Here is a 15,006-nt window from a genome sequence, read left to right as displayed (position 1 = left end):
GCGTCTGAGTTCGGGAGCGGCAGCAGAGGGGCCATAGACACTCGGAGCAGCCTCGCCGTCGCCTCCGCGTTCCTGTGGACGGACTGCGTGCCCCCTCCCCTGGTCCTCGGTTGCCGAAGAGGCTGCGCGCTGCTGTGTGGGGAGGGGGTGTGTGGAGCCGGGTCCTGTGTCCGCAGTGGCTGCTGTCGGGGGGTCGTCTGACCGTGACGGTGTGGAGAGACTCCTTGGGGGGTCGAACAAATAACGGGGCTCGGGTGTCTGGTGTGTGAACATCACAGGTCAGTGCCTGTCGTCTCTCTGGGAGCTCACGGGGCTTGCGGGGTGGGGGGACGTGTTTCGGGGGGGACCGGGGGTCCTCGCCTCTCAGTCCTTCGGTGGGGGGCAGTGGACGCTGACTCTTGGTACCTTGGTTGGGGCCGGACGCTGCTTTTGGGGACAGAATTCATCCTTTCTCCTCCCTGTCCCTAGGAAGGGAGCATTATGGCGGGTTTTAGGGCTGGGGAAGGGGAAACTGGCAGTTAAACCCCCTGCGAGCGGGAGTGAGGGAGGGGTGCCCTCCTCCTGGGCAGGTTAGGGCTGCTCGGGGGAGGGGGGCCTGCGGCTGGTGGAAGGGAAGGGTTTGGTCCCAGTGGTCCCAGGAGCTGCCGGCCCTCCCTCCCCTCCCTCCACTGCATCTTGCTCAGGTGCTGAGGCTCCTAGGCCTCGTTTGCTTCCATCTCTTCCCCGGCAGCCCCCGGTCTAATTCTGTCGTCCGCAGGGAAGGGGCTAAGGAGCGAGCGGCCTGGGTCTCTAGCTCCCTTTGTGGGGGAAGGAGACAGCTTCTCCCCCTCCGCGGGGGAAGGGAAACCCGCCCCTGGGGTGGTCACCCCGGGCCCCAGCCTGCTGTCTCCTCCCCCACGTCTCTGGCAGGATCGCGGTCCTCTGCTGCGCCGGAGGCTTAGGACCCACAATATGGCCCATTTCAGAAAAGCTTATTTTGACCCGGGGATTGGCACAGACACTGGCAGCAGACACAGAGGAGAAACAAACGGTTTACTGTGCTGCCCGGGGGAGGAGGGAGAGAAACAACAACCCCGAGTGCTCGCTTCCCCCGGCCTTCGTTCCACCGCGGTCCGTTCCTGCTGCACTGCCTTCAAAACGATACCGTGCACCTTCAGAGAGAAGGCGCTGGAGTTAGCGTTGGAGGGAACCCCGTTTTTCCCGTTGGCCCCCTTTTTGGAGATGTGACTGTCTGTAAGGTATTTGGAGCTCTGGAAACCCTGGGCAGAATTAAGGGAGGTGCATTCAGCTCTAGGCTGGAGACATCAATGCCTAATTGGAAAATAGCCCGTTTTTCCCTTTAATTTCCGAGATGGGAAGTAAAAAGTGAAATTTCCCTCTTTTGTCCTTTACAGATTCTAAAAATGGCGGCCCCAGGCTGATGTTGTGGTAATCTAATCAGCTCGGGTCCTCCACACCCCATGCAGTGCGTTTGTCTGCAGCATATTACAGGCTTATTATGTTTACATGGAAAGACTGGGCTTTTTTCTTCCTTAAACTGTTAACAAGAATATGTGGACTTCACTGCAAATGACAATGCTGTGTTTTAGCTGATTGATTTTATTGGTTTTTCCTGAGAGGCAAATAAAGTGACACCACTTTGGAAAAAAAAAATAACACTCAGGTAGTAGCCTTAGAAATTTTAATGGTGAAGCTAGGTACTCTTTTAAACATTAAAAAAAAATTCTTTGGGGACAAATAATAGCTTTGTTCGGTTTAATCCAAGCATCTTTTAGTCAGTATGCTAAAGTAAATTAAAATGATTAGTAAGTGTATAAGTGCAACCTGGTTTGTATGACTAGGTGTTTTAATCTAGAGTGAAATGTTTCCCATCCAAGTCTTGACCAATTTTGTGAATTTTGGTTTTTGTACTCTCTCAGATTAATTTTTAGGGAGCTGTACAAACAAGCCCAAACCTGTTACTTCACAGGGTGTGGAGATGCTTGTTTTTCTCACTATTAAATTTTGCATCCATTTCCCCCATATATTTAATAATTCCTTAAGAATTTTCTAAGTTAATTGTGTATTTTATTTAATAAAGTGAAGCTCCATGCTTTGCTGCCTTTTAATATTGTCTTATGGCACACTATCATAATTACGTAGGTAAAAAAGTATGGTTTTAGTTCATGATCCCCCTCCCCCCAACGTGCCCATTTATCTGTTATAGGATGTGAAATTTAGTCACTCCTAATAGACTTTAAATGAAAGCCACACCATAATAGGGTCTTGAATTCACTTTGTGCTAATTTCAGAATCTTATAGATGGATGCAGAAAATGAAGTGGTGTAATTTAGCTGTATTTTTTAAAGTGTGAATGATGATTTCATCTCTGTAGTTGGAGGTCGATCTTTTTGGCCTGAATTAAGCAGTGAGATATGAGTGGGCAATTAATGGCATTTAATGACCATTCTGATTGAGAAGCAACTAAAAGATGAGTGCCTTTTAATCCAGCAGTACTTAAAAAGGTTGGAGAATATATTCGCTTTCATGATTCTCCTATTCTATTGTAAATTCTGCTCTAAAGTCTATACAACAGAATAAGAGAATCATAAAATTCATATTTGAACTAGATTGATAAGTTTCTATTCTACAAAATAATTGTAAAAATAACTGACACGGAGTTTCATCATGGAAGACTGAGCAATCAACCTTACTTAGAATCTCTGAAATACTTTATTATAAAGTGAAATGTTGATGGGTAGTGGGAGAGTTTGTGGAGGGGTTTGTAATATGCCGAGTGATCATATAAGTACAGATCCTTAACTCCTGTGTAAAGATTGTGCATTTGTTTGAAAGACTAAGTGATTAATAACGGTGGTTAAGAAGGTTGGTACTTTTAACTTACTATCTAATGTAGGAAATCAGTATACTCTTAGGGAGATTTGGTTTATGTAGCCATAGGAGGAAACATTGTCTATACCCAGGTTTTTCTTGATAGTGACCTTGTTTATAGACACATAAAGCATGTGGACTTAATTTAGCTTCAAACAAACAATATCAAGTTAGAAATTACTATAAAAAAAACTGCCTTCATTCGAATAGGTTTCTTCATACTGGCCTGCTTCATTGCTTTGGGTTTTGTTTGTTTGTTTGCTTCTTTTTGTTTTGATGTGTGGTTCCCATAAAACCAGACTGGCTTTTTTTTTTTTTTAGTATATTACACTTTATTTTAAGTGGTTACTTTATAAATAACATGGTTATCAATGTTTGTTTTTTATTACTGTACATCCCAGTTGACTAAGTTTTAAGTTAGGATTGTCGAGGCAGATTTTTAAAAGGTTAGGCATAATTTTTGTTTCCAGAGTTTTGAAACATTTGGTCCCTTGGGGGAAAACTAGTCAAATGGTCTTTGTTCTTAGGATAGCTGAGTTTGAGGGATTAGTTGTTTATCTGTTTAACTGGGTTTATAGAAAACCATAATGAATTGGAGAACAAATTTTATTTTTAGAGACTACATTTTGATCAGACTTCCCTTTTGTTGTCAGAGTGAGTTATAGGATCCCTTTGATCTGAATTTAAGTTTAGAACCTTTTACGGGGCTTCTTCATTTCCATTCAATTCTTTAGGTCTCTGATAACTCTCACAATTTTGGCTTGCCTGTCTTCCTCACAGCTTCCAGCCAGAGAATGCTTACCATATATACCACAGTAAATTTTAAGACTTCTTGGATTTAAAAATGAGGAAGTGAGGAAAAAAGCCAATTAATAAGTTAAGAGAAATTATTTTCCTTTAATCCATACCTTAGTGGTCTTAGCAAAATGATAACTTATTAAATTGGTATTTATTTCTAAGAGTTAAGTACCTAGTTTCATGCATCAGACCTTTAAACTTATGGTTTTATTTTTAAAAGTATATTATATAAATCCTAACAACTCAGCTTTTCTGGAAGTTACTACTGGGACTTTAATGTGTACTACCCTTATGTGTTTAAAATGTTGTATAAAACCAATTGGACTTTGAAGAGCTATTAAAAACTTCTTAAGAAATATTAGAATGGAATTTTCTTAAAAGATGCTACATTTATTTAAAAAATTTAATAGTGTATAACAGCTTTTATCGTCAAAGGATTTATTCTTAGCAGATGGTAGGTGCCAATTATTTGTTAAATTTAAAGCTTTTGTTTAAGTGAACACATTTACATCTCAAATATTCAGTGATCAGGGGACTGTTTCATGTCATATATTAGAATAAGTGTTAAATACTTGTATCCAGAGAGACTTACTTTTTAATGTTGAATATAGAATTACTTTATGATAAAATTATTTTTGTGTTTTTACTGGCAAAATATAAAGGATACTATTTGAGATGTTGCTGTATAAAAGTTAGCTAGCTTTTAGGCTGGGTTGAAATTGGAGTGGCTCACGGTCTTTTTTTTTTTTTACTGTCTCTTTTCCAGTGTACACATGTTGAGAGGAGTCTCATGTTTGTTTGTTTTTTTATTAGTGAAAGATAATGTATTACCTAAATATTTATTTAGTATGGAAGAGTAATATTTGTGGTTGAAAATTGTTTTTAAGTGCATTACATTTGAACTAGACAGTATTTAACTAAAATTTTTGCTACTGCAATCAAACAATGAGTATTTTATAAAGAGGTAGAACTTAACCAAAAGAAATTTTTTTTTTGTTATTGTGAACTTTTTTGCTAAGTGCTACATTTATAAATCAAATGTTGTTGACTCAGGCTAGCAATTAGATTTATTTGTGTCTTTAAGAATGAAAAGTTTTTATTAATCATTGGTAACATATGCTTTTTACTTAGAGTCAAGAGAACAGTAGTCCTATGTTTCACTTAATATGAAATCAGTTGTTTTTTCCTCATGGACAGCTCATAAATCAAATTTTATTTTTAGACGGTTTAGGAAAGCCATTTTTGTATTTTATGTGAATTTTACAGCTTTATCGAAAATCTGATTTGGTTATTTACCTAAACTGTTTGTAATGTTGGTCATTTGGAATATAACAGGTCAGTCACAGATTATTTTTAATTAAAATATTTATTTTTGCATTTTAAAACTGTCTCAAATGTGAAATCTGGGTTTGAGAAAGGACCTACATACAGATCAACATGAGAAACAAAGTGATTATGCAGCTTTCTTTATTCTAAACTGAAGAAGAGAGATAATTTTCTAGCAACTATTAGATGATTGCTCAATTTAGAGTTAATCCAAAGTAATAAACATTCTTGGTCCTGAAGTTTGTTATTGAGAAAGATTATATTGAGTAATCACACCTGTGTTATAGCCAATGTGGCTGCAGCATTTAAGGTCTGAGCCAGTGGCAGAAAGCAAAGTAATATATTAGTGGGATTGAGTTAGTTTTGGTTTGTAGTATCTATAAGATAATTTTAAAGTAAGTTCACATAATTACGTTATCTAACATTTTATCTGAGACCAGAAAATTTATAAAAATTTTAATCTATGTTGACTTGTTTTCAAAAGATATTTAAGACATTTTTTTTATTTAAAAACAAACAGAATTTTCCTTGATTTCCATTTTTTTCACTGTTGGTCCAAGGGTAAGGTAAAGCCTAGTATCAATAATGGTTTTTAGCAAAAAAAAAAAAAAAAAAAAAAAAAAATGAGGAATGGTTGGTTAAAAAGAATTAACCATTATCACTTAGGATAATTATCAGGAAAAAAAAAGTTTTGTTTTATCAGAAATTCACATATCAGGAGACTACATATGAGAAAGATAAAATCTTCTAATATTGTTTTTCCTACTTCAGAATAATAATGAAATTTAATAGTTTCTATTTTTGAGAGAGACCTTTTGAATTTCTTTTATGCTGCTTTATATGTTGTTTAAAGAAAGACAGTACAGAATTTGAAAACCCATTTCCTTTTCAATAGTGTGGCAAAAGATAGAAGATTCTTTTTTTTTTTTTTTTATTGATTTTTTACAGAGAGGAAGGGAGAGAGATAGAGTTAGAAACATCGATGAGAGAGAAACATCGATCAGCTGCCTCCCGCACATCTCCCACTGGGGATGTGCCCGCAACCCAGGTACATGCCCTTGACCGGAATCGAACCTGGGACCTTTCAGTCCGCAGGCCGACGCTCTATCCACTGAGCCAAACCGGTTTCGGCAAGATAGAAGATTCTTGATGTGACTGGTGGGACTGTGCTTCAGCAGCCATAAATTAATTGGGGGGATGGTCTGATTTAATCTGCTACATACTCTTCTCCAGAAAATAAGATTGTTCCATGTTTGCTTTTCTGCTTCTCTTTTAAAGGTGTATAATTGGTTGAATTGACACAGCCTTATTACATCTTACCATTAAGCCCCCACTAAAACAATATTTTTGAATTTATTGGAGTGACTGGTTAATAAAATTTATATAGGTTTCAAGTGTACAGTTTTATAACACATCATCTTTATATTGTATTGTGTGCTCATCACCCAAAGTCTAGTCTCCTTCCATTACCATTTATCCCCAATACAAAAAATAATATTTTTGAAGCACAGACAAAAGATTAATTTAATTATTTTTCTTGCACCATTTATTTCTACTTTTCAAAAGCCTGTTGTTTCAGGGTTTGTTTGGCTATAAGGAAAAGAAATCAGCCCCAACTAGCTTAAATAAAAGATTTGTTACAAAGCTATAGGGAATTCTCACAGAACTTATTTAAGGAAAGTACAATTGGGCCTCACAGGAATTGAGAAGGGGTCAGAGAGCCACTATTCTCCACCTTGATCCTTCTAATTAGCTGTGACTGGATGGGGTAGGGTGAGTATTTATGTTGTGTGTGTGTGGAGGGTGGAGAGCAAGAGAGGGACACTTCTAATTCATCTGAAAACAATTGCCTTTTTTTCACAGATGTATTTGAGAGGGCCGCCAAAAACTAATTGAAATCAAATCAATGAATGAATCTTCTAAAATAATAAAAGGGTAATATGCTAATTAGACCGGACGTCATTCCGGAGGTCCTTCCTGATGAAGCCGGGGCTGGAGAAAGCCAGCCTGGGCAGGTGCTGGTGGAGGGAAGCTGGTGCTGGAAGTGGGAGGTGTGTGTGTGTGTGTGTGGGGGGGGGGGAAACAGGGAGAAATAACTCTTCTTGCACGAATTTTCATGCACTGGGCCTCTAGTACACACACACACACACACACACACACACACGGAATGATTTTAAAATAACCCAGTTTTTTTGTTTTAATTTTTCATTTTGAAACAATTTCAAACTTACAGAAAAGTTACATGAATAGTACAAAACTTCTTTATACCCTTACAGATCTTCTGATTTTTAACATTTTGTCATATTTGCTTTATTATTCTCTCTCATATATGTATATGTGTATGTATATATATGTATGTATATGTAAATTTTTTCTGAGCCATTTGAGAGTATACTGCACATATCATGCCCTCTTACAATCTTTAATACTTAAGTACTGTATCCATTTCCTAAGAACAAATACCTTTTCTTTAGGTAACCAGAGTGGTTATATTCAGGAAATTTAGCATTGATGTAGTATTTAAACTACAACATTTTAATATTGTCCATAGTCCGTTTTCATCAGTTGTCCCAATTATACTCTTTATTAGCTTTTTTTTTCTTTCCCTGATACACTAGCGGCCAGTGGTCGGCAAACTGCGGCTCGTGAGCCACATTCGGCTCTTTGGCCCCTTGAGTGTGGCTCTTTCACAAAATACCACGTGTGGGCGTGCATGTACAGTGCGATTGAAACTTCATGGCCCATGTGCAGAAGTCGGTATTTTGTGGAAGAGCCACACTCAAGGGGCCAAAGAGCCGCATGTGGCTCTCGAGCTGCAGTTTGCCGACCACTGCGTGACTAGCCACTCCAGGATCATAGGTTGTATTTAATTCTCAGGTCTCTAGTCTCTAATCTGGAAGAGTTCCTCAGTCTTTATCTTTTGTAACATTGGCAGACTAGTTATTTATACAATGCCCCTCATTTTGGGTTTGTTTAAGATTTCTTCATGATTAGATTCAGATTTTGCATTTTTGACTGGAATACTAGATAATATGTGTTTTTCTATCATCTGGAGACACTTGATGCCTTTTTTTTTTTTTACACCTTAACCAGGAAGTTTATTTTGATTGCTTAGTTAAGGTGTTAAGTAGTTTCTCCATTGTATAGTTAGTGTTTGTCATTTTGTCATGGTTAAGTAACTTGTGGAGAGATATTTTGAAATTGTGTAAATATTCTGTTCCTCATCAGACCGTCCTCTCTGAGACTTAGCATCTATTGATGATTCTTCCCTGAATAAATTTTTGCTGTGGTGATTGTGAATAGAATGGGGTTTTTGCAGTGGTTTCTTTCCAGGTAATTGGAATTGTGGAAGTTTTACTTTCTTTTCTCTTCTGTTTTTTTCTGTAATGCATATGGGTCGCTTGTGTAATCACAACAATAAAAGAAAATTTGAGGGGGGGAGAAGTATTGATAATTTAGATAGTATCAAATAGTATTTCTGCATAGCTTTCTACACAAGTGGGATTTAGAATAGTTTCTTGAATGCTGGTCTTATTTGAAATCCAGAACACAGAAATTAAGTATTTAGACTGTTAAATTATTTTTTTAATGATGTAGTTCTAATTCCTCATTTAGTTTTCAGAATTACTGCTAAATGAGCCCTGAGTTACACTTGTTTAAATTTATGATTTGCTACTAATGCTAGTAGTTTGACCTTTTAGACAAAGCTGAAAATAAGTATTTTAATTCTGGTGCTATTCCCCTTCCTTCATTAAAATCTTAAGGTAATTTTTTTGAAATAAAATACACTTTTCTGAAATGATTGAGACAGGTGTTTTTTGTTTGTTTTTGTTACTCCTCATCTGAGGATAATTTTCCATTTATTTTTTTATTTTTTTAGAGAGAGTGGAAAGGATGGGGAGAAACAGTGATGTGAAAGAGACACATCAATTGGTTGCCTCCTGCACACGCTCTGACCAGGGCCAGGAATCAAGCCTGCAACCGTGGTACATGCCCTTGGCCGAAGTCGAACCCAGGACGCTTCTGTCTGAGGGCCGACACTCTATCCACTGAACCAAACTGGCTAGGGCGAGACAGGTGTTTTTTGTTTGTTTGTTTGTTTTATGTTTTTAATATATATGCAAGACATTACTTTTTAAAAAGGGGTTGTTAAGGTGGTACATTGAATACAGCAGAGCATCAAACATCTATTACTCTTACTTAGGACAAAGCATTGTATGTTTATTGGAACTTGTATATAAAGAAATACATACCCATTGGAGAAAAGTTAAGGACAAGAAAGGGACAAGAAACAGGGAAAACACTTATTTAGATTTTAATTATAATGATACTGTCATCAATTTGGGACATTTCTTTCATTAATAGCAAAGTTATTAGTAGTTAATTTGGATGATAATTTGAATTTTATACTGATTCAGGCCCTGAGTAACATATTGAATAAAAATTATTAATTTAATTTCTTTGGAAATTTTCAGAGACTGGGAGAAGAAAATTTTGAGAATTGTGAATACTTGTAGAGATTATAGTCTCTCAAATTTAAAATGGATTCTTCTGCAGTTCATAAATGTGATGATTGGGTATTTATGCTCTTCTGTGAGATGTGCCTCCCTTAAACCTTGTTATGACCTTGTTACCTGTCTGAAGTGGGGAAAACAAATTTAAAGATGTTTTTGTGAGAAAATTAAGATAAGCATATTTCAGAATAGTGAGTATTATGAGATGATACAGCAGATTCTTAGCATTATGTAGGTGCTTAAATTGGTTTAAAACTAGTTGAATCGCCCTAGCTGGTTTGTCTCAATGGATAGAGTGTTAGCCTGCAGACTGAAGGGTCCCGGGTTCGATTCCAGACAAGGGCACATTCCTGGGGCTGAGGGCTCCATCCCCAGTGTGAAGTGTTCAGGAGGCAGCCAATCAACGATTCTCTCATCATTGATGTTTCTATCGCTCCCTCCCTCTCTGAAATCAATAAAAATTATTTAAAAAATAAAACTTAGTTGATTCAACTGTATCTGTCTTAAGAGAATGAAAGTTCAGTTTGTAGGACTGCCAGATCTCATCCATTGTTTCTTTTTTTTTTCAAAGTATTGGGTGAAAGGTGCAAAAACAAATCCCATGATGAAGTAGAGAATTTTCTTTTTATGCCAGAACTTGTGTCTTGGACATGGAAAGTAGCACCCTGTTAAGTGAAATGGAAAAACTAGAGTCAGAATTGATTTATGAGATTTTTCCCCCCAAAAAATGTTTTTATTGATTTTAGAGAGAGAGAGAGAGAGAGAGAGAGAGAGATCCGTTAGTGTGATAGAGAAATATTAGCCAGTTGCTCCCATATGCACCCCGACTGGGATCGATACTGCAGCCTGGGTATGTGGCCTGACTGGGAATTGAACCAGCAATCTTTTGGTGTGGTGTATGGGATAATGCTCAACCAACTGAGCCATATCAACCAGGGCTTTTGAGATCTTTTAGTTAAATACTTCTCATTGTGGGACATGTATTATTTACATGGAGTGCTTATTAAAAATGAACATTCTTGGGCCCCCATTCCACACCTGCATAATCACATCTAGTGGGGTCTTGAATTGGTATTTTAGTCTCAGCTGATTTTTATACTGTTACAGCTCTTTCCTTTTATGCTACAAGTAGATTAAGCCCCAGGGAGGTTAAATAAATTTCCCAAGGTTGTGTAGTTAGAAAGTGGTTGGTTGAGGATTAAAATTTAGGTACTGATAGTTGGTGCTTTATACTTTTCTAAGAAACCATGTTGACTCTCCTCTTGAGACACTATTTTTGGATTTTCTGAATAAGGAAACACTGATCTTTGTGCAATATCATGCGATAGACCATATATATTTAGTGCTTGTGTACATCCCAGTTTAAGATGATCTGATCTACTGCTTTCCACAACTCGTGTGCTGTTTGGTTAAAGTCTTGGATTGGAATTATTGCAATACAAATTGGATCAAGTTGTGGTGAGCCTTGAATGCTAGGATAAGAGTATGGACTCTGGGAAAAATACTGAAAAATCTGCTTCAGGGAGTGACATACTGTGACATGATAATCCTGCCCCTCCCCCCATTTCTTAAGATTATGAAAGTAATTACAAGAATTTACTAAAAAAACTCAAACAGTACTTTAGAGGCAGTATTGCAAAGAGCTTAAGAGTAGAAACTGTAGGACCACAGTGCTTTGGTTTGACTGCACTCAAACCAGGTTGCACTGCTGTGTGACCTTGGGCAAGTTACTTTATGTGCCTTAGTTTTTTGATCTACAAAATGGAGATAATAATAAAGTCTTCCTTATAGAGTTTTTTGAAAATTCAGCTAGTTGATTTGTAGAGCTGTAGTTGTTTCTGGAAAAAAGTGAGTCTCTGATTCTCATCCCTAATGTTTCTCAGATGCTGGGTGTTAGGTCTGATCAAATAATTGAATCGATACCCCCTCCCCTGAGAAACTGACCTTTAGATCATTTTGCAACAACATTCCCTTTCGCTTAGACCACATTTCACTTGCTAAGACCATTATCTTTTTCCTCCGGACTTTCCCAGGAACTGGACAGCCCAGAGAGTTCCCCAAAAACCTTCTCATCCCTGTGTGCTGGCGCCATTTTGGGGCTCAGCCCATCTAGTTTTGTAGATGATGTAATAAACTTAAAATTCTTACCACTTTTGGCTTTGTGTGTACCTCCTTCGGTGACCCTGGCACTGAGGTGATCTCTATTTATAGTATTTATATATTTTTCCTATAGTGCTTTATGTAGATACTGTAGAAGTTCCTTACCCTTCATTTAACCAAACTACAGGACTAATATTCCTTTAAAAAAATTTTATCTTATTGATTTCAGAGAGGAAGGGAGAGAGAGATAGAAGCATCAACTATGAGAGCGCTCCACACGGGATCGAGCCTGTAACCTGGGCTATATGCCCTGACGGAATTGAACCATGATCTCCTGCTTCATAGGTTGACGCTCAACCACTGAGCCATGCTGGCCAGGCTCAATATTCCTTCTTTTAAAAATACTAATGCCTGCCCTGGCTAGTGTGGCTCAGTTGGTTGGAGCAGGTTTGATTCCTGGTCAGGGTACATACCTAGGTTTTGGGTTTGATGCCTGGCTCCAGGATTTAAAAAAAAAACCCACAAATGCCCATTGCATGTTGAATGATGCAAACTAATCTTTGCTGTTCCCACTGTTGAATAGAATGCTTATAAAAGTCATATGATTGTTCCTAAATTGACTTACCCTATTGTACTTATATTGTGTTTATATTACTTAATTAGATATTACATAAGCCAATGGTATGAGTGTGAAGAGAGAATTGTTTAAATGAAAATGATGTTAAATGCTTTGGGAAACTAAATAAATTAATTACTGAAGAAAATTGTTGTTGTTAACTATCTGTAAGCTTCTGGTCAGATGGCAGTGTAGGGATATTGTGATTCATGGTATTTGGAAAAGTATTTAGCCCTGGCACTTAATAAATGGTGCCTTTTTTTTTTTTTAAGTTAGGTATGGGTAAGATAGCTAAAAGATTATGGGGAAAAATAATAAAAATCTGGAAGGAAGTCTGCATTCACATTACTCCACAAGTGTCTAATTGTCTGCCTTGAAATACTCTAAAACCAAAAATCATAATTTTTTATGATTCTTTGTTAACTGTTTAATGAACTCACATATTCCTAGCTCCTATTTTTAATATGTAAATTTCTATTTTTTTTTAAACTACAAGGGGATGGATCCTTTGATATTCTGTAACTGTCTTTTTCATTTAGTATTTTGGGAATCTGAAAATTCTTTTGTAGAATCTGACTGTGGTTTGTCTAGTGGGGACCATATCTAGATGAAATGACAGGTTTTATCTGGAATCTAACAGATACATTCAAGCGTCAAGGTTCAATAACTTTTGCTATCTTGTGAGATTTAAATTGTTCTCTTCTTTTGGACCATTCTAACTCTAATAATATAAACTAGATTCATTTACTGACAAATAGTTAAATGCCCTCTATGTGAAAGTATCATGGTAGCTACTAATTTTGGCTTGCTGATTTTGCACATACTTCCTAAGTGAAGTAAGTGATGACTGTGTTGGCTAATATCTCTAAACTAGAGGCCCAGTGCACGAATTTGTGCACTGGTGCGGTCTGGCTGGCCCGCCCTGTTTGGGGTTGATCGGGCTGGGCTGGCCGGGGAGAGGGGACGTTGGAGGCTGGCCGGCTGGTCCCGCCCCTGATTGGGGTGTTGGGGGCTGATCAGGGACCCGGCCGGCTGGAGCAGGGGTGCCGATCGGGGCCCGGATCAGGCTGGTTGGCTACTGCAGTGCACATCATAGCCATCAGTCATTCTGGTCATTCCGCTGTTCAGGTTGCTGGGTTTTTATATATATATATATAGACTAGAGACCCAGTGCACGAAATTCTGTGCACTTAGGGGTGGGGGAGGGTCCCTCATTCAGGCCTGCGCCCTCTCGCAATCTGGGATCCCTTGGGGGATGTCTGACTGACGGCTTAGGACATCCTTAATGCTGTTGCGGAGGAGGGAGAGGCTCCTACCACCGCTGCTGCGCTTGCCAGCCATGAGCCCGGCTTCTGGCTGAGTGGCGCTCCCGCTGTGGGAGCACACTGACCACCAGCTCCTGCATTAAGCATCTGCCCCCTGGGGGGTCAGTGCGCATCATAGTGACTGGTTGTTTTGCCGTTGGGCAGAAACCGGCTCTCTGACATCCCCCGAGGAGTCCTGGATTGCAAGTGGGTGCAGGCCAGGCCGAGGGACCCCACTGGTGTATGATCAGGGCCAGGTATGACGCGGGAGGTTGGCCAGCTGGGGAGGGACTGCGGGAGGGTTCCAGGGCATGTCCGGCCCGTCTCGCTCAGTCCTGATCGGTCGGACCCCAGAAGCAAGCTAACCTACTGGTCAACTATCTGCCCCCTGGTGGTTAGTGCATGTCATAGCAAGTGGTTGAGCGGCCTTAGCATATCGTTAGCATATTAACGCTTTGATTGATTGAATGGCCAACTGGACGACTGGACATTTAGCATATTAGGCTTTTATTATATAGGATTAGTTTGTAGAGTTTTAAAATTTTAGCCTATAATTGTTTGGTTGCTATATGTTAGTAGTAACCTATTATACAGTGATGCAGTAATTGCTTAATTTTGGATTCCAAGTTAATACTGGTAATTTTAACTTGGAATTCCAAAGTATTATGGAAATGACATGATTGTGCCAAAAGACAAAAGTTCTTTGTGTAATTACTTTCAGAATACAAATCTGAGATACTGTGATATTTATTCTTTAAGTTTAATCTAGAGTGATGGTTGATATTTAAAAAGAAATTTCTTCCGATACAGCCTAAACTATCACTTACAGGGAGTTAAAAGTTTACACCTCTTACCTCCTAAAGTAAATGGTTCATTAAGGATTTGGGGGAAAGTATTTAATAAGAGTGGCCAGTTAGCTCAGTACATGTTGATTATTTTTTTTATTAACATATAACCTCTTCATAGAAAGTTCTTTAAATGAAGTTTGAAAGTGAAAGAGGGTGTAAGCTTCTCTCATAACAGATATACCGGTCACTTATAGCACTCATTGTAATTACTAACTTCATTCTTGATATTTTTCCTTTTATTGTAAATTTTCTCAGTGATTATATGCCTTGTGCAAGATAGGCTACTTTAAAAGCCTGTTTTCAACAAGATGCAGAATAAGTTAATGAACTTCCAGGTTTTTGTTTTTTTATTTATATTAATATATAAAGAGGAAGAAGTGGATCTTTGAATACTATAAGTCTTGTTTGTAATTAAAGGATTGGGGAAAATGCTGTAGAAGTAAATGGTTTAAACCAGTGGTTCTCAACCTTCCTAATGCCGCGACCCTTTAATACAGTTCCTCATGTTGTGGTGACCCCCAATTTCATTCTTACAAATTGAACATAATTAAAGCATAGTGATTAATCACAAAAACAATATGTAATTATATATGTGTTTTCCGATGGTCTTAGGCGACCCCTGTGAAAGG

The 15,006-nt window shown here is 38.4% G+C and overlaps 1 protein-coding gene across 2 annotated transcripts in view; it reads left to right on the top strand.

The window, feature by feature from the left end:
- KMT2E (lysine (K)-specific methyltransferase 2E) overlaps window positions 1-15,006 on the top strand; it is an 89,637-nt gene continuing 74,631 nt past the window's right edge. For both annotated transcript variants that reach the window (XM_005862889.2, XM_005862888.2), the window contains exon 1: window positions 1-278. The gene's annotated coding sequence lies outside the window, so the exon portion shown is untranslated. The remainder of the gene's footprint in view (window positions 279-15,006) is intronic.

Source organism: Myotis brandtii, unplaced genomic scaffold (assembly GCF_000412655.1).
Source record: "Myotis brandtii unplaced genomic scaffold, ASM41265v1 scaffold17, whole genome shotgun sequence".
In the NCBI taxonomy this organism is placed as follows: domain Eukaryota; kingdom Metazoa; phylum Chordata; class Mammalia; order Chiroptera; family Vespertilionidae; genus Myotis; species Myotis brandtii.
This window is presented reverse-complemented; position numbering and strand designations above follow the sequence as displayed.